Source organism: Musca vetustissima, unplaced genomic scaffold (genome assembly GCF_032173495.1).
Source record: "Musca vetustissima isolate MV318-11 ecotype Yass unplaced genomic scaffold, APGP_CSIRO_Mvet_v1 utg11553, whole genome shotgun sequence".
Lineage (NCBI taxonomy): Eukaryota > Metazoa > Arthropoda > Insecta > Diptera > Muscidae > Musca > Musca vetustissima.
Genome location: NW_026879400.1, coordinates 61,147 through 82,632, shown reverse-complemented (window position 1 = coordinate 82,632; position 21,486 = coordinate 61,147).

Here is a 21,486-nt window from a genome sequence, read left to right as displayed (position 1 = left end):
AAAATCAGAACTTAGTGTCCTAGGTATCTTTTCCTATTGAAAAAATCATCCGACCTCCATTGCTGAGGTATTTTTACCACAGAAAAAAATCAGACGTCAGTTTCGCAGATATTTTTTTGCTATAGAAAAAAATCAGACCTTAGTTACTGAGATATTTTTAATAGAAACAAATCGGAGGCCTCAATTCTTCTCAGATATTTCTGTATTGAAAATATCGGAGATCTATTCATTTACTTTCCTCTCCCTCTGTATACCTATTATTGTGGCATAATGCGTGTTAAATGTCTATAAGCCAAAGTCTCAGTATCGGCGCACAGCAATGGGTATTTTTGTTTCCTCTACCACTTCCGCTCTAGTAACCAAACACGAAATCAGCACCCAACCACATGAGTATAATGTGGTTGGATATTAAAGAACTTTGCCAAGTATTCTCTCTGATGAGTATGGAAGCGGAAGGCGGGACAGTACGGACAGTCACTGCGGGTTATGTTGGTTGCTTAAGAACAACAATTATTGTTTGATGAATATAAGTTTTGCAAAAGCCGGTCTGACCTTTTTTTGTTGTTGTTGTTTGCTACCCACAAAAGGATATGGCATTAATGCTGTCAAAAGGGAAATGGAACTGACATCACCGAAAAGAACTCTTGAGGAAATTATGACAATGTGGTGGAGATGGTGGCAGTGGTGGAGCTGTTGATTGTGGTATACAGCAAAAATGTGGTGACTATAGTTTTAAATGAAACCCCCTTAAAACCTCAACAAAAAACTGATTATGTCTGTGTGTTGAGGAAACCTCAGCTCAATAACAACAAAAAATGAAAATATTCCAACAACAATGACGTTGCTGCTGCTGATAATAATGTTCTGCAAATAACCAAAGTTGTTGAGTTAAAGAATTTCAGACATGCAAGGAACACGGAGTACACACGATATGTTCATACACGAAAGGATGATGAAATATGGACGTACATACTCGTTTGGCTTTGTGACTTAATTCCTCTTCCGGAACACCTCCACAGCACCCACCCGACTATTGTTTTAGCATTGAGTCGAATTTAGTTGAAATAAGCAGGAAAAACATATTTTTAGGACATGCTTAGCACGAGATCAGCCGGTGGATTATTTGCAACTAATGTGCCCCTCAAACGATAACTTTTATAGCCACCACAACCATATGGGTGGTCATGCAAGCCACACATGCCTTATTCACAAATACATACAAATAAACGAATACAAATACCACCGAAGCCTATTAGTAATACATAGGGTATAGTTTTGAATCACACTTTTAGTTCAATTTTGTCTGCCATGAAAATCCTTTGCTGTGTGTAGGTGTAATTGTAAGTAACTGAAAGTGTGTAAATATATGTGTGTGTGTGTTGGTGTCTTATATGGCTTTATAATGTGAATGGTTTTAGGGACATATCCTTTTTATCTCTCTTTGTAGATTAAGTGTAATTGTCTGTTCTGCCATTCCTCTCTTTGTGAATATGCAAGAGTATCTGTGACTGTGTGTGTGTGCGTTTAAGTACTCTCTCAAGAGTCATTAACTGACCTTACATTTGCACTTAACTTTACCAACCGAAACCATCAACTTTAATAACAATCAAAGAGACTCTTCTATAAGACAAAGAAAATTATGGTCAAGTGGTTAACGGCCTGTATCGCCATCAAATGCTACACGAACGACTGCATTGAAAAGGAAACAGTAAGGCATAAAATTTTATTATGGAAAATGTCGATATAGGCCGGAAATCATTGAAGATTACGAGATGGAAATACACAACAAGAGAATGGAAAATTTTAAATTTATGCAATGGGTGGAATAAAAGCTTTAAAGGAAATCACCAGAAAAACGGAGGCTTGTGTCAATTTTTGATGGCTTTTTATAATAAGATTTGATTTCTTTTTAATTCTCACAATTTGTTTTGTCCAGGGAATTAGAAGTCTAAATTTTGTTCAATAGAAACAATTCTTAATCACTTTTGCTTAATTGGAATCCTTTACTTTTTATGCCTAAGGACATTTATTCTGGGTATGTGCAATTAAAAATATGTAAAAAAAAATGAAATAAAAAAGGTAAAATACTTATTAACTCACCTGAAACATAAACATTCAATTATATACATGAAAGAAAAATAAAAAAATTAATAAATAAATTAGTAAAAAATAAAAAAAGTTTAAAATAAAAAATATATATAAGAAAAATAAATAAAATAAAATCTATTTAAAAAAATAATTTTCTGTTGTGACCTGGAGGGGACTTATGTTGGAAACATATTTTCGCATTCAGGTCTCTTTTCTATAGAAAAAATCAGACCTCAGTGTCTGAGGCATATTTTTCTATGGAAAAAATCCGACCTCAGTATCTGAGGTATTTTTTTCTGCAGAAAAAAATCAACCTCAATTTCTATGATATTTTTTTACTGAGACCTGATTTTTCTATAGAAAAAAAAATTTACTGAGACCTGATTTTTCCTACAGAAAAAAATACCTCAGATACTGAGGTCTGATTTTTATTCTCGAGAAAAAACTCAGACACTGAGGTGTGATTTTTTTCTATAGAAAACAAATTCATGCCTATTATTGTACAAAAAAAAAAATATTTTTTAAATAATCCCCAAAAATTGTACTAAAAAAATATTTTCAAAATCCACGCCTATTTTTTTTAGTACAAAAAAAAAATATTATTTAAACCAGTAAGCGGACGGGGCCGACCATACGATACCCTACACAACTTCCACGAAAAACTAACTTTCTGTGGATCTATATTCTGAACTTGGGCAATATTTCGCGATATTTGAACCATCTGGACCAACTAGAGGCCGACAATTGTTACTAATGCTGAGTACAGCCCTTCTAATAAATTGTCCAGATTCCATTTCCTTGTGTTGTGATCTTCTTATTCCCATTGGAGCCTATAGATCGACTCGAAAAAACACAAAAAATTTAGTTTTCGGTCCACTTTATCACAACATAATTATCAGATCGTCACCGAACATTGTAGGCGTTATCCTTGACCAGCGACCAGTGATCAGCGCTATATTTCCGCCCTCTAGTGTGTTAAAGGGTTACTAAATAATATCTGAATACATAAGCACCTGTAAATATTGAAGTGTAACTCCCACATCTGTGTACATACAGCCATATAATTGGTATCAATTTAAAGGTCAACAACTGCCCTTGGATATACCAACAACTTCTCGGGTCCATGCCCTTCAGGGGCAAAAATATGTACGCCATAGAATACAAATTTTGTAATTTTTCACACAAAAGTCAGGGTCCATTTGACCCGCTAAACATTGACCGATCCCTATCAAAGCAGGCATGCTTATTCTTTGGCCCGATCCCATTTTCTATGTAAAAATTCGGTCATAATTGCGGCCTCTAGAGCGACCAAAAAAACCGACAAAAATTAAGTATTTGTTCCATTTTATCCCCTAGATGTTAACCGATCTTTACCAAAATAATACAATAGGGGTCCTCATTGGCCAGAACCCTTTCTACATGAACAATTTCGTGAAGATTGAAGGTCCATAACTGTGGCCTGTATCATGTTTACAAAATATAATGGACAGACGGACGGACGGACACACATGTCTAGATCGCTTCAGCTAGTCGAGATATGGCGATCGGCATACTTAAAAGTGGGTTTAGGAGAAATATTTCACGGCGTTACAAACTCTTGGGGCTGCACAAAGCTATAATACCCTGACAACATAGTTGTGTAGGGTATAAAAATCCACACCACATCCACATTTATACCCCACACCACACTGTGGTACAGGGTATTATGTCTTTGTGCGTATGTTTGTAACAGGCAAAAGGAAACGAGATAGACACATGGTTCTTTTTGAGAATATGCATAGAAACTTTCTAAGCCGATTTATGCATGTCCGTCCGTCCATCCCGTCCGCCCGTACGTCTGTCTGTTCATGTTAAATTGTAAACAAAGTACAGGTTGCATTTATGATTCGAATTGGATGAAATTTGGTACAGCTCATTTATTTGGCCAAAGGACGAACTTTTTGGAAATTGGGAGAAATCGGTTCAGGTTTAGATATAACTCCCATATATATTTTCGTCCGACTTAAGGTAAATGGTGCACCAAAGTCCCTATATATACTTCGATTTGCACGAAATTTGATGCAACGTACTGAATTGAGCCTAGAGTGATGTCTGCCAAGTTTCGTGAAAATCGGTTAAGATTTAGATATAGCTCCCATATATATTTTGATCCGACTTAAGGTAAATGGTGCACCAAAGTCCCTAACTATATTTCGATTTGCACGAAATTTGGCACATCGTACTGAATTAAGCATAGAATGATTTGTGTTGATTTAGATATAGCTCCCATATATATTTTCGTAAAATCCTAAGTTTCGTGAAAATCGGCTCATATTTAGATATAGCTCCCATATATGTTTTCGTCCGTTTTAAGGCAAATGGTGCACCAAAGATCCTATGTATATTTCGATTGGCACGAAATTTAGCACAGTGTAATGAATTAGGTCTAGAATGATGTGTGTTAAGTTTCCTGAAAATCGGTTCGGATTTAGATATAGCTCCCATATATATTTTCGTCCGATTTAATGTAAATGGTGTACCAAAGTCCCTATATATGGTTCGATTTCCACGAAATGAAAAAATTCGCTGTTGCAAACATAAATTTACTGTGAAAAAAATTCATTTCGGGCCGCCCCCCTGCCTACGTCCCTGGTACAATATATCGAAAGTGGTGTCCTTACTGGTTTTTAATTGGTGCAGATGCTGACATAGCTCCATATATATTTCAAACGGATGTCTTATTGAGAAAAATTTTGAGCAGTGCGTTTTAAATCGATTTAAATAAATTTGTCCCATTGTACGCAAACGGCTTTAAAAAATCCACGCTTATTATAGTGATGGAAAAAATATTATTTAAAAAATTCACGCCTATTATAGTGATGGGAAACATTTTCTTAAAGAATCTGAAAAAAATATTATTTAAAAAATTTTCTCCTATTATAGTGTGAGAGATAATTTTTTTTTCTACTCCAAAACAAACATCAGTATCAGAGGTTTCTTTCTCTATGAAATCTTATAGTCTGCTAAACTTCCAAATTCTATGTTTCTTAACTGTTAGCCCTGTTTGTCCATCTGCTGAAGGTGAAGCACCCTATAGCATATCACCCCAACTAAAAAAAGTTTTCCATTTGAAACTTTTTCCCCAAACACTTTATCCAATAAATAATCCACTTTTAAAGTTTTTACGACTCATTTGATGACAACTGAGAGTGTGTGTGTGTCTGTTACTAAATCAATCAAGTTGTTGTAAACACGAAACAGATGGCCCAAGATAGAGTAATTGAATGTGAATATCTGAGCAAAAGAACACCCATAAAGGATAATAAACACATACATCGATCGACACACACACTAAATCAACAGCAAATTCATTTTCCGAAATCGGTCATTTAACACTTCGTGGTGATGTTATCCAGGATAAAAAGCACGCAATGTGACAACAGAAAAAAGAGAACAACACCAAAAACAAACTGTGACCACAAATTTGTGACTCAACTCACTTCGTGTAGATGTGTGTGTGCGAACACAAAATCTAGCCTCTGGCTTTCATTCAACAACGATTAATGGCAAATCATTCGCTTGCACTTGCCAAACACTTATCGCTGACCCGAAAGCTGGACAAACTTTTAACCACAAATTCCCCCCGAAAATTTGAAAATTGCTGACACAAATAACCAACAAAAATTAAATGACCGAGGTGGTAAAACAGGCATCACATGAATGGTTGGCCAGTACGACCCCTAGGGCCTAAGCCATGGCAGAAGTTTTGTAATTAAATATTCTTGAATATCCTCAAAAAAGTGTTCATAATTTGTTATTGTTACAGTTATTGTTGTTCGTTGTTTAATACAATCATTATTGTTATTATTGTTGTTGTTTTTGTGTTTAAGTTGTGTTTCCTTGTGGTCGCTGTAATAGCATTTATGGACCTCTTAGGGGGCAATTGTGTAAAGGTGCTGTTTGCTGCAAATAGGTGGGGATTGTTAATTTGATGTTTAAAGGCGATAAAGAAATGTACGGTGTTGTACATAATATAAACTGGGTGGGGAAAGAGAATAAAATTCTCAGCAGTTTTTTAGTTTTTCTGTAAAGAGAGCTCAAAGACAGGTATAGAATAGTTTGTGTCTGTATTACAGACCCTGAGCCATATTTTTTTACTGAAAAATATTCCAGACTCCGATGTATGATTTTGAAACCCTTCACCACACTGTGGTACAGGGTATTATGTCTTTGTGCATATGTTTGTAACAGGCAAAAGGAAACGAGATAGACACATGGTTCCTTTTGAGAATATGCATAGAATCACTTTCTAAGTCGATTTATGCATGTCCGTTCTGTCTGTACATGTTAAATTGTAAACAAAGTATAGGTCGCATTTATGATTACAATTGGATGAAAATTGGCTCAGCTCATTTATTTCGCCCAAGGACGAACCCTGTTGAAATTGAAGAAAATCGATTCAAATTTAGATATAGCTCCCGCATATATTTTCGTCCGATTAAGGTAAATGGGGCACCAAAGCCCCTATATATCTACAGATTTGCATGAAATTTGGCATAGCGTACTGAATTAAGCATGGAATAATGTCTGCTAAGTTTCGTGAAAATCGGTTCAGATTTAGACATAGCTCCCATATATATTTTCGTCCGATTTAAGGTAAATGAGGCACCAAAGTCGCTAAATATCCTTCGGTTTGGCACAGCGTAATGAACTAAGCCTAGAATGATGTCTGCTAAGTTTCTTGAAAATCGGTTCAGATTTGGATATAGCTCCCATATATATTTTCGTCCGATTTAGGGTAAATGTTGTACCAAAGTCCCTATATATGTTTTGATTACACACGAAATTTGGTACAGCGTACTAAATAAAGTCAAGAATGATGTGTATTAAGTTTCCTAAAAATCGGTTCAGATTTAGATATAGCGCCCATATATATTTTCGTCCAATTTAATGTAAATGGTGCACCAAATTCCCTAAATATCTTTCGATTTGCACGAAATTTGGCACAGCGTACTGAATTGAGCCTAGAATGATGTGTGGTGAGTTTCGGGAAAATCGGTTAAAATTTAGATATAGCGCTCATATATATTTCCGTCAGATTTAATGTAAATTGTGCACCAAAGTCCCCAAATATCTTTCGATATGCATGGAATTTGGCATAGCGCACTAAATTAAGCACGGAATAATGTCTTCTAAGTTTCGTGAAAATCGGTTCAGATTTAGATGTAGCTCCCATATATATTTTCGTCCGATTTAAGGTAAATGGTGCACCAAAGCCCCTAAATATCTTTCGATTTGCACGAAATTTGGTACAACGTAATGAATTAGGTCTAAAATGATGTGTGTCAAGTTTTCTGAAAATCGGTCCAGATTTAGATATAGCTGCCATAAATATTTACGTCCGATTTAAGGTAAATGGTGTACCAAAGTCCCTGAAATTCATTCGATTTGCACGGAATTTGGCACAGCGTACTGAATAAAGTCTAGAATGATATGTGGTGAGTTTCGGGAAAATCGGTTCAGATTTAGATATAGCTCCCATATATATTTTCGTCCGATTTAAGGAAAATGGTGCACCAATGTCCCTAAATATCTTTGGATTTGCACGAAATTTGGTATAGCGCACTGAATTAAGCATGGAATAAAGTCTGCTAAGTTTCGTGTAAATCGGTTCAGATTTTAATATAGTTCCCATACATATTTTCGTCCGATTTAAGGAAAATGGTTCGAAATTTGGCATAGCGCACAGAATTAAGCATGAAATAATGTCTGCTAAGTTTCGTGAAAATCGGTTCAGATTTGGATATAGCTCCCATATATATTTTCGTCCGATTTAAGGTAAATGTTGTACCAAAGTCCCTGAAAATCATTCGATTTGCACGAAATTTGGCACAGCGTACTGAATAAAGTCTAGAATGATGTGTGTTAAGTTTCGTGAAAATCGGTTCAGATTTCGATATAGCTCCGGTAAATAGTTTCGTCCGATTTAAGGTAAATGGGGCACCAAAGTCCCATATATCTTTCGATTTGCACGAAATTTGGCATAGCGTGCAGAATTAAGACTGGAATGATGTGTGTTAAGTTTCGTGAAAATCGGTTCAGATTTAGATATATCTCTCATATAATGGATTACCGAAGTACCTACATCTCTTTCGATTTCCACGAAGTTTTGCACAGTTTATTGAATTAAATCTAGAATGATGTGTGCTAAGTTTCGTGAAAATCGGGTCAGATTTAGATGAAGCTCACATATATATTTTTTGCCCGATTTAATGTAAATGGTGCACCGAAGCCCCTATAAATTTTCCGATTGGCACGAAATCTGGCTAAACGTACTAAATTAAGTCTAGAATGATGTGTGTCAAATTTTGGAAAAATCTAAAGATGATATGTCCTGTTCTACAGGATATTGTATATATTAGCGCTTCTTGCTTGTACCCATAGTAGTGAAGGGTATCATATAGTCGTCCCAGTCCGACTTTTGAACTTTCCTTACTGGTTAAAATATACTTTATTAGAAACACAAGTAGTAGAAGTATACTTTTTATAGGATACTATTAGGCGCGGAAAATTTTTTTTAAATAATTCCATTAGTCAAAATTGTTTCGACATATGATAGGCCTTGTTTGTTATATTTCCACCATTAGGGGTGGATTTTAAATTTCTAGACTGGACTTTTAACAACATTTAAAAAATCCACCCCAATTGTAGACCTTTAAAATTCCACTCCAAATGGCAGGAATTTAAAGGTATTTTTTAAAAAATCCAGGGTTTCACTGGTAATTAAGGTTTTCAAAATATTTTTTTTAACCCAAGCATAATTGAATCCTTAAAAAAATTATTTCTAAGAAATCCAGGACTTCACATTTATAAGAACTCTCAAAAATATTTTTTAAAAATTCTACGCTTAAACTGAGGTCATGGATTATTTTCTATAGCAAAATATTATTCAAATGGACTGAGGACTCGGATATTAAGCTTAGAAAAAAGGACTCAAAGAAGTTGAAGTTTTGATTTTAAAAAACCATCTTTTGTATATTTCCCCCTTATTCTCCCGTTACTCTAACTCATATTTGCTTTAATTTCCTTTAAGTTCGTTTGCAGATTATTACAAAGCTCTGCGTTAAAGGACCAGAAGTACACCTTGCCTTTGGACATCCTCTATTACAAACACCCCGTCGGGCATCCCCGCACCTTACCTATATCACTCATCATCGTATAACAAAACGTTTTACAATAATGCTGATTTTTTTTCTGTTTGCCCTTCGTTTTTTCTTCCTCTTGTCCTCCTTCTCTCTAAATGTTACAAAATTGGCATAAAATTGTATTTATACTTATCTCTCAGGATTAGTCTGAGGATATTAAAGTGAAAGGTCAGTGAGTTTCCGTTTTGTGGCAGGGTCGAGCATAAATGGTGTTTGGTAATTTTGTGAAAATTTCATTAATAAATATTTGATTTGTTGGCAAAGTCCAAACGACGTCGATGAGGACCAATGGTGCCACTGCTGCAGCAAGTTACAAAGGCTTCTTAGAATTTGAGATCAACCTCCTTGTTACAAAGGTGTGCTACAAAAAATGTCTTTGTTAACTTGAGATGAGGGTATCGCACATAAAAAGGACAACAGCAATACGAACAAAACCAACAACAACAAGCGAACACAAGTCTCATTAGATGTATTCTCAAAACCATAATTGCTGTTATTACCAATGTCCACTTTTGACATTTCGACTTAATAAGGTTAATCTGGCCTCGTTATTGTGTCAAGTGCCATGATGTCTGTTTTGTTTGCTTATTTCTTTTATTTTTTTGTGTTATACTATTTGCTTAAGCTCTGCTTAGTCGGATGGACTATGGCAGATTTGACAAAATAAAAACAACAACAACACCAACACCGACATCCTAAACATGTACACTTTTGTAGGCTAATTAAAATTGTTATGTTTGTAGCCAAATGTTACTACACACCATCTCAAGAGTGTCAGTCAGTTAGTGTTTTTCGTTCGTTCGTCTAGCTGTCTGTCTGTCTGCCTGGCCGTACATTCGTTCGTTTGTTCTACTTTCAGCACAAAACTGATGTAGTGGTTCATGCTACAGTTTCTGTTGCTGTTGCAGCCACTTGTACTGGGTCATGGGTCCTTTCTATATATATGGGGGAAGTGGAGACAAGTAGTTGTACCATTTCTTTATATAGTTGTGTATGTATGTGTGTGTGTATTTAGTGTTTAGTGGCCATACATTTTACATTCTCTTTATTCACTGTGTTCGGTACATAATGTCTGTATGAATGAATTGCAAAAAAATTAAAAAAATAAAACGAAATACTATTTGACTTGGCTGCTGCTGTTGCCAGTCGTAATGAGATGAACATTTTGATGTATGGTATAATACAGTATCGGAGGGAAATACTAGAACTACAGGGTAAAAAAATGCTGTTAGGGAAATAAGGACCAATAAAGTAGAGAGTAGAAGTTTTCAAATTCATCCATCATGTCAGGATGGATGGTGGAAAAATTTTTGGTTGTGGGCAGATCTTCTAAATCACAGTCCAGTGTGGAGAAATACTCAATAGTTACATTTATAAAAAGAGTTCTGACAGGTTATGAGGATATACCAGAATAAGTAGCCCTAGAGACCACATCTTCGAATTTAATATCGGTTTGGTAAAAATATTACAATGTGAAATTAATACACAAATTTTTAGCCTTTGTCGAGGAGGTAGCTTAAGGAGTGGACTGATGATCCCATCTTCGGTCTTTATCTGGGTTTGGTAAAAATATTACATCGTGAATTTAATGGATCAAATCGGATTCATGCGTAGTGGACCGATGGGATATTCCGGTCGCTTTAAATGATATTTACAAATTTCCGAGTGTGGCAACTATAAATTTCTCTCAAACTTCGAATAAAATTTGTTCCAAAAGTGGGAAAATTTCAAATTTTCTGCCGGAGAACTCTTCATCCGTCTGAGAACTCTATCTTCAGAATAAACTGTCTGGTTTTCAGACTTAAATTTGGAATCCATATTAAATGTTTTAGTGGTATGCTGATTAAATTTGGTCCGGTGTCTGAACTATTGGAAACTCGAATAAAAAAATATTAAGAGATAACTTTTTAAAATTAAAATCCCAAATAAGTCGGATGTTTTTACATCAAAAATCCAAATCCAAAATCCAAATTATTAAAAAATAATCGATGCCAACAAAACTAGAAAATAATATCAATTCTAGTTGGCACCTGCAAATATTCAAAAAAAAAAAAAAAATCCAATCCAAACAGATTTTTTAAATATAAATTTTTCAAGGACACAGGAAGGGTATATTTCAAAGACTATAGAAGTTATGGATTTTTTAAATATATATTTTCCAAGCACCAAAGAAAGCGCGGATTTTTGAATATATATTTTTCATATGCCAAAGCAGGAGTGAATTTCGTAAATAAATATTTTGTAAGGACTAAAGATGGATTATGACGGCGTGGCTTTTTAAAGATATATTTTTCATAACCGAAACCATCGGTTTTTTAAGATATATTTTTATGAACCACAAAAGGCGCATTTTTAAGGACTAATGAAGGAGTGGATTTTTAAAGAAATGTTTTTGAGGACTAAAAAATATTTTTTATGAACTAAAGAAGACCTAGATGTCTATACCTTACACAACTATGTTGTAGCTTTGTTCAGCCCCAAGAGTTTGTAACGCGCGAAATATTGGTCCTAGACACACCTTTAAGTATACGTCATATCTCGACTAGTTGAGTCAATCTAGACATGTGTATCCTTCCCGATGGACAGACGTCCATTATAATTTGTAAACATAATACAGGTCTCAGTTGCGAACCAATATTCACGAAATTTGCATGCAGGATGGGTTCTGGCCAATGAAGACACCTATTGTTTTGGCTAAAGATCCTTTTTTGTCTGATTTTCTGGTCGCTACCGAGGCTGCAGTTATGGTGCAAACATTAGGAATTCTCGGATGGAGAAGGGGATCGGGCCAAAGAATAAGCATGCCTGTTTTGATAAAGAACGATCAATATTTAGCGGGTCAAATGGACCCTGACTTTTGTGTGAAAAATTACAAAATTTGTATTCTATAGCGCATATATTTAATCCTGAAGGACATAGACCCGAGATGATGACAGTATATCCAAGAGGAGTGGGTGGCCTTTAAATGGATACCAATTATATTTTCGTATGTACGCGGATGCGGGAGTTACACTTAAATATTTACATGTGCTTACGATCTGAGATATTATTTAGTAAACCATTACCACACTGGATGACGGAAATATAGCGCTGATAGCTTTGGTATTTTCCATGAGGTTCCAGTTATGGTCTAGGATAACGCCTATAATTTTCGGTGACAATAATATAATATTTTTTTTGGAATGAAGTGGACTGAAAACTTATTTTTTTTGTGTTTTTTTCGAGTCGATCTATATGCCACAGTTAAAAGGCGAACATCACAACACAACCCAAGGGGGAGGGAAACTGGACAAGTAATTAGAAGGGTTGTACTGAATATTAGTAATATTCGGGAAATATGTCAGAGTAAGGAAAAGTTACTGTTGACCTCTAATCGGGCAAGAGGCTGCAAATATCACGAAAAATTGTGTGGTAGTTGTGTAGGGTATCGTATGGTCGGCACCACCGAACTATACTGCTCCGTCCACTGGTTATAAATATGTTTCAAGAACTAAATAAGGTGTGGATTTTTTAAGAATAATTTTATTTTAGTTTTCTAAAAAAATGTGATGCTTTAAAAATGTTCTTAGATAAGGGTTTAAGGGCAGGACTATTATGTGGAAGCTTTGTCAAACCAATAATTAACATTTTTGAGGAGTTTTTTTTTACTCAACGACAACAGGGAATGCCATATAACAACAACAATGATTGGAGGATGCGACTAAGAAATTGTCCTACAATGAACATTTTTTGTGGAACTTGGACAATTTTCCGTTAGGAGACCAAAAAAAAATATTTAATTTTCAAGCAAAATTTGTAAAATATATATTTTTGATTTTGCATCCAAAATGTATACCCAACTTAATATTGACACGTTTTTATTCATATATGATTACAATATATATATATAATATTCAATTTTTTTTATTTTTGATTCTCTATACAAAAATATGGTCCTATTTAATATTGATATATTTTTTATTTATTTATGAGTGCAAAAGTATATAATCCAATGCATTTGGTGTTCTACCTAATTATTGAAAATTATTTCAGCATCCACAAATATATATTTGGCTTATCCTGTAAAAGTGTTTATATAGTTTCCTTCTGGTGGTAATGACAAACTTTGTTTATGAAGTTTCTTTATCCCAGCACTGGCGAAGCTATATTTTTCTTGATTTGTAGATTAAAATATAATCCTCGTTGTTTTGGCATGCCTTGGGAACACTGTTTTTTTTCGAATTTTACGAGTTTTCAGCAACATTTTCTTCTATTCCAATTAATTAACGATTTGATTTCGTTTAATAGGTAGTATAAGTAGATGCGCCTGAAAGTATGCAACACTTTTTGTACATGAGTACTAAGGAAGGCGTCTGTTGTGTTTATACTTATGTATATCGGTTCACATTTCAAGGAATACAATATAATCAAATTCTATTAGCATTCTATGCCATTATTGTTGTTGTAATTATCCTTAATTTGTTGTAGGATCTGCCAGAGAACAAACAAATACATACCATTTGTGCTACCATAATATGTGGCAACAATCAGAAATAAAATATTTTCATTACACAAAATATAATTATGGATTATTTTTAAACAGTATTTAATACATTTTTTTAATTTATAATAACACGTAGTAATAGTATATTTATAAATATTAAATTTTCGTTTTTAATATTGCACAGTTTCGAATGCCTTTCTAGATTTTAATATTGCACTAACAGGTCTCTCCGTACTATACGAACGTTTAAAAAATATCACTTAACGTTTTCGAAATAATCTGTCTGTATTTTTCACCCGCAACTCTACGAAAACGTCATACCGGTATCACGTGGAATTTTCAACTACTAGCTGACTTTGCACCAGACAATTTGGAAACACTTCGGGCAACAGGTAGATTTGTACATGCCCTATATTTGGTTGGGGTTGGATGGTGATGGTGGTTGCACAGCCGCTGCTCACAAACGAAACGACTACACCAATTACAATAACAACAACAACAGTACATGTTTCAAAGGTACCATCAAAAGGAATTGATGTTAATGGATTTATGAAACAGACAGGTAAAAAGGTGATATTGTGTTGTAGCATTGCCTAACGTCGATACACCTTTATAGAGGAAGACTAGAAGGAGTGCCATTGTGTGTTACCTGTTGTTGTTGTGGGAAATCTACGCTCACATGTGTACCCTTAATTCATATTATGCACTTTTTTTGGAGACGAACATTTCTTGGAATTCCAAGAAAAAAGATGATTATTTGTTTGAACAGACAGGGGCAGCTAAGGAAGCAAAATCATTTTCATAAATTGCCATTTCGTCGACTTAGCACCTTGCTGGTGGTACTACAGACAAACAAACATACATACTTATGTACATAGTTGAGACATACTAAATTAGGGATTATAACCTGAAGTTAATTTGAAATGATTTAGCATGGGATCAATGATTATATGAGTACTTAACGAGAACGAGAATGTGCACAATTTGAAAATAGGCAATAAGACGGAATTGTATTTATTGCCTAAGCAATTGGAGTTTAGGATAAGGGATTATAAAAGGCAAATATTTTTGTTGTTGGTTTGTATTTATTAAAATAAAGTCACACCTTAAATACTTTATTGAAAAATAGAAGTGCTGTGGTATATTCGAAGTTTTTCCTAAAGTCAAATATTTCTGGGATATTTTTGATTAAAAATGCTTGAGAAGAAAATTCGTTGAGTTCTTTGGAACTATTTTTTCAAAATTAAGAAAATATTGAAAAAGAAAAAAGTCCGAGCCATGGGACTATTTTTTTCAGAATAAAAAAAATTGTCCTGTACCTTGGGGCAATTTTGACTGCAGAAGACAGAAACAAAATCGTCAGTTCCCGTCGGACTAATATTTTTGGTATAGAAAAAAATCGTCGATTTCTTTGCAACTGTTCATGGGGTCCCTTGTAACATTTTTTATAGAAAAAAAAAATCCTTGGGATAATTGAAAAAAAAAAATTATAGAAAAATTATTTTTGTGTCCCTTGGAATTATTTTTTTCCTTGTCTTTCTTGACCATTTTTTCTATAAAAACTCGTGGGGTCCTTTGGAACAATTTTTTGTATAGGAAATAAGCCTATCCTTGTCTTTACACAAAATTCGTCCTTGGGTTTCTTAGGATATTTTTTCTGTTAAAACAAAACCTTTTGGATTATTTGTTTGTATAGGAAATAAGACATTGACGTCCTTGGGACAATTCTTTTTTCCTATTCACAAAACTTTGTCATGGATCACACTTAAAAAAAAAAATTCTTTAGGCAATTTTTTATAGAAAAAAGTTTCTTGACCTTTCGTTGGATCACTTGGGGATCCGTCAGGTCGCTTTGTGCTATAGAAAAAAATCATCAGGTCTCTTGGGGCTATTTTTTTGCTATAGAAAAAAATCGTCACTTCCCTTGGGACTATTTTTTTGCTAAAGAAAAAAATTCGTCAGGCCCCTTGGGACCATTTTTTTGCTATAGAAAAAAATTTGGAAGGTCCCTTGGGACTTTTTTTGCTATAGAAAAAAAAAATTCGTCAGGTCCCTTGGGACTGAATATTTTTTTTCGTATAGAAAAAAATTCTTCAGGTCCCTTGGGACTGACTATTTTTTTCGTATAGAAAAAAATTCGTCAGGTCCCTTGGGAGTGACTTTTTTGGGAATAGAAAAAAATTCGTCAGGTCCCTTTGGGACTATTTTTTTTGCTAAAGAAAAAAATTCGTCAGGTCCCATGGGACTATTTTTCTGTTATAGAAAAAAATTCGTCAGGTCCCTTGGGACTATTTTTTTTTATAGAAAAAAATTCGTTAAATCCCTTGGGACTGCTATTTTTTTTGTATACAAAAAAATTCGTCAGGTCCCTTGGGACTGACTATTTTTTTCGTATAGAAAAAAATTCGTCAGGTCCCTTGGGACTGACTATTTTTTTCGTATAGAAAAAAATTCGTCAGGTCTATTGGGACTGACTATTTTTTTCGTATAGAAAAAAATTCGTCAGGTCCCTTTGGACTGACTATTTGTTTTCTGTAAAAAAAATCGACAGATCCCTTGGGACTATTTTTGGTCCCTAGAACTATTTCTTTCCAATGAAACCTTTATTTATCTGGAATGATATCTGGGTGTTTTTTAAATGCGTTTTTGCCAAAACCTATATTTTATGAAACTCAATATCTCATTAGGAACATTCTCCTGTCAATTATGTTTTTCAATTTTAATTTTTCTCATTTCCCTGCCTAGACATTTATTACAGTCATAACATTTCGACATTATAACGTTTCTATTTACATTTGTATACGAATTATGTTTAATTTGCCTTGACTGCTTTTTGTATGAATGAATGAATTACGATGATGATGATGATGATGATGATGATGATGATGATGATGACGTTGAAAGCGACTAGAGCAAATGTATGACGACCATTTTAAACCAGTCGACAAGTCAAAGCCATCCCATCCATTCATCTGACATTTATACAGAGCACATGCGACGAAATGCTAAATGTTGAGTGGGAGTGAGAGGGGGGAAAAATGATGATTGCCAGTGTGTGTGTTTGCATTTTTATGTGTGTCCTGGCCGCCTGGTTAAGAGTGATTATACAAGCCTCAGGGTGTTCCACAAGTACACTCTTGAGTTCATATTTGGAAGCCACAATTTGGTACACACACACACGACTATTCTGGTAATGAGAATGCAGCAGCTCAGCTGGCAAGTCGGCCAAACAGCCAGCCAACCATCCAACCAACCAGCGACAATAACAAGTTGACACAACTAATTGACACTTATTTTATGGTTATTAAAATATTTGAACTGTACAGAGACAGCGAGAGGTTCCACAGAGAGGCTGGGAAGAAACAAAACGACATGCCACGGACAATAACGGAAATGTTTAAAACTAACACTTATTAATGCTTGGTAAATCCTTTTGAGTCAATTATACACAAAAACACACAGCCTAGTACCCAGCAGACCGACGACGACCACATGCGACACCATTGACAATTAACCAGGTCATGTTGGTCGTCGTCGTCGTCCTCGCCGTCTGGTTTTCTTCAATGCCTTTAAAATTACCGTAACACGGACATAAAAGCAAAGAGACAAGACATTATTTATAAAAGCTTCCTTCAAACAGGCAAAGAGCTTTAGACCAGTGTCAAAGGCTTTAACGTAGATCTATCCTTCTTTGCTCGGATATATCTACAAAAAATTAATTTCTAAACATCCTTTTGATTATTTATGCAAAATTGTAAACTAGACATGTTTGTTTGTGTTGTTTCTGTTACCGACATTATCGTTGTTGTAGTTCTTGTTGTTGTTAGTTGTAGTTTAATATCCAGAGAAAACAGATTAAAAATGTTACAGAGAAATTGAAATAAGTCTGTGATGTCGAAATTATTTATGTATGGACATTATGGAGAGATATGCAAAAATGTATTTAGCAATTAGGACAATATTTATGTTTTGGAAAATTATCAACAAATTATCGTTGAATAATTGAAGTGGTACTTGCCAAGATGTAGATTGTGCACAAATTTTAATTAAACAATTAATCCTGGAGATTATGGACGTAAGAATTAGGGTTTTAATACTATAATGCAACATTCTAAGGTAACAACATATATATATATATATATATATATATATTTTTTCTAAAAACTTTGTTTTTTCTAGAGCCTAGTAATAGGCTTCAATGCCTATTCATAGCCCCTGGATTTTCAAGGCGTATTTATAGTCGTGAATATATGAAAAATATTTTTTCATAAGCGTGTACCCTCTATGAATATTTTTCATGGCCTTTTTATAGCCGTGGACGTAGAAGGAATATTTCTTCAAGGTCAATCTAGTATAGATGAAGACCTCTGGGCTTCGACTAGTAAAGATGAAGACCACAGGGCTTCGTCTAGTAAAGATGACGACCTCATGTCTCCTTCTAGTAAAGATGACGACCTCAGGCCTTCGTCTATTAAAGGTACCCCTCTAGTAATGTTGGGGACCTCAGGTCTTCGTATAGTAAAGATGAAGACCTCAGGTATTCGTCTAGTATAGATTAAGACCTCAGGTCTTCGACTAGTATAGATGAAAAAAATAGTCTCAAAAGACGCGATGGATTTTTTTCTATAAAAAAAAAACAAAAAATTGTACCAAGGACTTGACGAATTTTTTTGTATAAAAAAAATAGTCCCAAGGAACCTGACTATTTTTTTCTATAGAGAAAAAATTGTCCCAAGGGACCTGACGAATTTTTTTTTCGATAGAGAAAAAAATGGTCCCAAGGGACCTGACGAATTTTTTTCTATAGAGAAAAAAATGGTCCCAAGGGACCTGACGAATTTTTTTCTATAGAGAAAAAAATGGTCCCAAGGGACCTGACGAATTTTTTTCTATAGAGAAAAAAATGGTGCCAAGGTACCTGACGAATTTTTTTCTATAGAGAAAAAAATGGTCCCAAGGGACCTGACGAATTTTTTTCTATAGTGAAAAAAATGGTCCCAAGAGACCTGACGAATTTTTTTCTATATAGAGAAAAAATTGTCCCAAGGGACCTGACGAATTTTTTTCTATAGAGAAAAAATGGTCCCAAGGGACCTGACGAATTTTTTTTTCTATAGAGAAAAAATGGTCCCAAGGGACCTGACGAATTTTTTTCTGTAGAGAAAAAATGGTCCCAAGGGACCTGACGAATTTTTTTCTATAGAGAAAAAATGGTCCCAAGGGACTTGACGAATTTTTTTCTATAGAGAAAAAATGGTCCCAAGGGACCTGACGAATTTTTTTCTATAGAGAAAAAATGGTCCCAAGGGACCTGACGAATTTTTTTCTATAGAGAAAAAATGGTCCCAAGGGACCTGACGAATTTTTTTCTATAGAGAAAAAATGGTCCCAAGGGACCTGACGAATTTTTTTCTATAGAGAAAAAATGGTCCCAAGGGACCTGACGAATTTTTTTCTATAGAGAAAAAATGGTCCCAAGGGACCTGACGAATTTTTTTCTATAGAGAAAAAATGGTCCCAAGGGACCTGACGAATTTTTTTCTATAGAGAAAAAATGGTCCCAAGGGACCTGACGAATTTTTTTCTATAGAGAAAAAATGGTCCCAAGGGACCTGACGAATTTTTTTCTATAGAGAAAAAATGGTCCCAAGGGACCTGACGAATTTTTTTCTATAGAGAAAAAATGGTCCCAAGGGACCTGACGAATTTTTTTCTATAGAGAAAAAATGGTCCCAAGGGACCTGACGAATTTTTTTTCTATAGAGAAAAAATGGTCCCAAGGGACCTGACGAATATGTTTCTATAGAGAAAAAATGGTCCCAAGGGACCTGACGAATTTTTTTCTATAGAGAAAAAATGGTCCCAAGGGACCTGACGAATTTTTTTCTATAGAGAAAAAATGGTCCCAAGGGACCTGACGAATTTTTTTCTATAGAGAAAAAATGGTCCCAAGGGACCTGACGATTTTTTCTATAGAGAAAAAATGGTCCCAAGGGACCTGACGAATTTTTTTCTATAGAGAAAAAATGGTCCCAAGGGACCTGACGAATTTTTTTCTATAGAGAAAAAATGGTCCCAAGGGACCTGACGAATTTTTTTCTATAGAGAAAAAATGGTCCCAAGGGACCTGACGAATTTTTTTCTAAGGGAAAAAATAGTCCCAAGGGACCTGACGAATTTTTTTCTATAGAGAAAAAAATGGTCCCAAGGGACCTGACGAATTTTTTTCTATAGAGAAAAAAATGGTCCCAAGGGACCTGACGAATTTTTTTCTATAGAGAAAAAAATGGTCCCAAGGGACCTGAAGAATTTTTTTCTATAGAGAAAAATGGTCACAGGGGACCCGACGAATTTTTTTTCGATTTTCCATTTAGAAGTTTTTTTCGTTTCAATAATTTTTATTAAATTTAAAATTTATTCTGAGTCCTTAAATAATTTGCTTCCATACGCCCTACATTGATTATTAAAGGACATTAATATCCCTTAGCATTGAGGGCTATTATGAAGGAAAATAATTTCTGAGAATAATTTTAATTGAGCAGAAAATTCTCCTGAAAGAGTTTGCAATGACATTTTTATCTAAATTACTTATGGTCAAATATTATTCTAACTCTTTAAAGTCATTATCCTGTCTAGGACATTTTGTCATTTGACATTTCCATTGGTTAGATATTTTAATTGGTTTCGATAAAATTTAAACATTTTAATTATTAAATTCTTTAAAGGCGATGCCAAGGATTTGTTTTGGGTATCTCGTTTGGAAAATAAAAATATTGGCACCTTTTAATTGTTGCTGTTTGTGTTGTTGTTTGCTGTTTATAGAAGAAAATAAGAGGTTTAAGAGATTCGAAAATATTAATGACCCCAAAAGTGTTGTTGATCATTTATCAAATATTTGGTGAGGTGATAAATGTGTAATGACCACAAATATGTGATGGTCTGTCACACACACACATATATGTGTACATTCATTTCAATTTGACCATAACATTTTGATTTATTTGCCGAACAAACAAAATTATCGAAAAGGGTCTCGAAGATTAAAATCCCATATTCAGTTGTTGTCCTTTTTGTTATATCGTTACGAACCAATGCCAATAATATGGACAAAAATTAGATTTTCATCACTTAAACATTTATTACACCCCCCCCCCATCACTAAAAGGGAATAAAAAATATTATAAATGATTTTGATATAAAAGGGGATCTATGCCCAAAAGAGCGTGGGGGAGGAATAGGAAAAGATGTGTGAAAAGAAGGAAGCGACTATTCGGAAGATAAACAAAACACATTAACCAACCAACCATGCATATGGATGTATGGCCCATACACACATATGGTGTCTTCGAAACAACGTTTCTCCCACTGGAACATGTCAGAGGACCCTAAACCAAATAGACAGCCAAATGGAATGCCATGTTATCATAAACTAAAATATTGATACTAAATGTAATACAAAACCATCTTCTTTGCCCATTAAAACAAACAATGGAAGACAAGCAAACGGGCCCAGAATAGTGATACTGTCAGCACATGCCTTCCTGTCAAACCCCAATCAAAGCCAATACGAACAGAAGAAGAAGACATCCATAATAAAAAAAGAAAATTATGCACAAAATCATCATCAATAACGAAAACCACATAAATACATGAACATACAAGATATCAAGGAAGCACAAACAATGCATAATTTTTAATGTTAGGCATAAAATATGCTTTGGCAGGACATTT